The 2,324-nt window shown below is 43.9% G+C and overlaps 1 long non-coding RNA gene across 1 annotated transcript in view; it reads left to right on the top strand.

Annotated features, from left to right (window-relative positions):
* Positions 1 to 1,860, top strand: part of LOC112486147 — a 60,978-nt gene extending 59,118 nt beyond the window's left edge. The window contains exon 3 of the long non-coding RNA XR_003048652.1: positions 1,581 to 1,860. This is a non-coding gene — a long non-coding RNA (uncharacterized LOC112486147). The remainder of the gene's footprint in view (positions 1 to 1,580) is intronic.
* Positions 1,861 to 2,324: the final 464 nt, after the last annotated feature.

The following is a 2,324-nucleotide window of genomic DNA, read 5'->3' as shown; positions in this document are numbered from 1 at the left end:
CTCACTGTAAGTGGCCTAATGCGTTTTGTTCACTTTTCCAAGCTCTGTCTGTACAGCAGAAACCCTGTATACCCTTGGGAATATGGACCTGGCCAGGAGGCCTCGAAGGGCAGGGAGTTCCAATGTCTCAGATACCCAGAGTGTTGTCTAGAAGGGGAGTCACAGACTCCTGGGGGCATGTCTCTTAGCTCCACGGACTCCTCACCCCGAGGGGAGGGGCATAACCAGGAGGAGGAGGGGGCAGAAGGAGTTTCTAAACTGTGGAGATGAGGGCAAAGGCCCCGGTTGCCCAGGTTCGGGGGTGAAACCGTGTGTGCCCCTTGTACACCCCATACATTAGGTTCACCCTGCATCCATCACTCTGGGTTTTGCCGCCTTCCTGTTCTTGGAGACGTTCCGGCTGGGAGATGGTGAGGGCAGAACTGGGATCATGAGTGGAGCTGGAGACCCGAGGCCGTCTTTAGTTTTCTCACCTTTCTGATTCCAGCTAAGAATGTGTCGTGGGTCCAAAACACACTCATCGACAATGCGTTAGGTCTATTCTGGTTTCTGCATTGATTCACAATGAATAAAAATTAAGTTTTATGGACTCTTTAAAAAAAATTCCTCTTCTTTGAGCTTGAACTAGATAGTGCCTTGGGAGCCAAAGGCAACTTTTAATTAGCATTTTGCTGCTCCAAGGAGAGGAACCTCCATAATTGCCGGCAGCCTCAAATTACACCGTCGGTCACCCTGCAACTCGCTTCCGGGTACAAGTCTGTACATATTCTGCCCATCTTTTAGAGTTCCCATCAAGAGCCATTTTTTATGAGAAAGCCTGCCCTGGCCCTTGCAGCCCTAGCTCTCACATAACTAGTCTGACCTCCTAGTTCTGTGCCAAAATACGACATCCTCTAGCCTCACCCCCGTCCCAGGTTGCCTTTATGAGTGATGAACTCTCCATGCATATGCTCTGTCTTCCTACTACTAGCTCTCCAGATAAGTACCTTGAAGGTAGGAAAAACATCTCAAGAGGTTTTTAGTAATCATATGAGTTTCCTTATGTTTTAATGGGTCACCAAAGTATGAATGAAGGAAGTGAGTTACAGCACCAAGTAACGGTTACTCACGTCACACTTACATGGTGTGGAGGGATCCATTTTCTGGGGTGCTCGTTCTAAAGCTTTTGTGGTTCTCAGACTCACCAAGCAGCTTATAGAAGGTGTGGGTGCTCAGTCATACTGACTCAGGGTCTCCCAGGTATTTCGATGTAGACCAAGATTTGAGAACAATTTTCCAGGGGCATGACTTGCCAAACCAACTCTACAGACAGAAAATATCACATGAGTTAAAAAAAATAATAATTTGTTTTTAAGAAAAAAAAGTTTCCTACTAAATGTTGAGAAAAGACAAATGGAATATATTCTGAGAACATGGACACCGACACGCACAAATAAAAACTGTAACAAAAATACTCGTAAATGCCAAATGCAAAATCGGCTGTTTAATTTGAGCTGGTAGCTTTAATTCATTTATAATTAATCCTAGGTTTATTTTCAGCTCTGTCCTGTTTGCATTTGACCTTCCTACCTGTCTTCCAGCTCTATGGTGTTCCTGTGGTTTTGTTCATTAACGGCTGGATCTCACAGCCTCAAGGAAGACACTTTGACTCCCTGGTCGGGCTTCCTCACTCTGGCTGTTCGGGACCCGCCTGCCTCCCGCCTGCTGCCTGAGCCCTTGACCTGCCAGGTAGGACTATCCACGGCTTCAACCAGGGTTTAAGGGACAGAATTAAACATTTTAAGCCGTCTTGTAATTCCTTACACTTACTTAAAACTCCAAGCTGTCAAGTAACAAGATAAATGTATAGTTTATCCATCTCCCAACCAACTCAAAATATCCTTTAGATGTGGAAGACAAGAAGAGAAAGCCATCCCCTGAAACCAAAAAGAGAGCGAGAATTTAGAATATGCATAGCTAACTGACTACAAGTTTGTCAACCTATTTCCGGTGAGTTTAGACCAATTTACACATCTCCTCCAGAAAAAAAGATGTTTCCCACATCTTTCCAAATTAAAATGCGATGTGAAGAAAAGTTGTATAATTAATTGTAGCAAGTTTAAGGCATTGTTGTCAAACAGAAAGTTGGGTAGTTTCTTGAGTCCAGACAAAAAGAAACCTCATATAAAGCTTTTTTTAGCACCTGCACCTGCATTCCAGCTCCTTCGTAGGTAGGTATATTCTTAGACTAGGGAAGGCGTATACTCAAATAGAACATATGTTCCAGATCAGGACAAAATTTCTAATAGAAACTTTCAAGTTTAAAATTCTGCTCTTGGCTTCTT

Source organism: Pteropus alecto, unplaced genomic scaffold, assembly GCF_000325575.1.
Source record: "Pteropus alecto unplaced genomic scaffold, ASM32557v1 scaffold106, whole genome shotgun sequence".
Classification (NCBI taxonomy): domain Eukaryota; kingdom Metazoa; phylum Chordata; class Mammalia; order Chiroptera; family Pteropodidae; genus Pteropus; species Pteropus alecto.
This window is presented reverse-complemented; position numbering and strand designations above follow the sequence as displayed.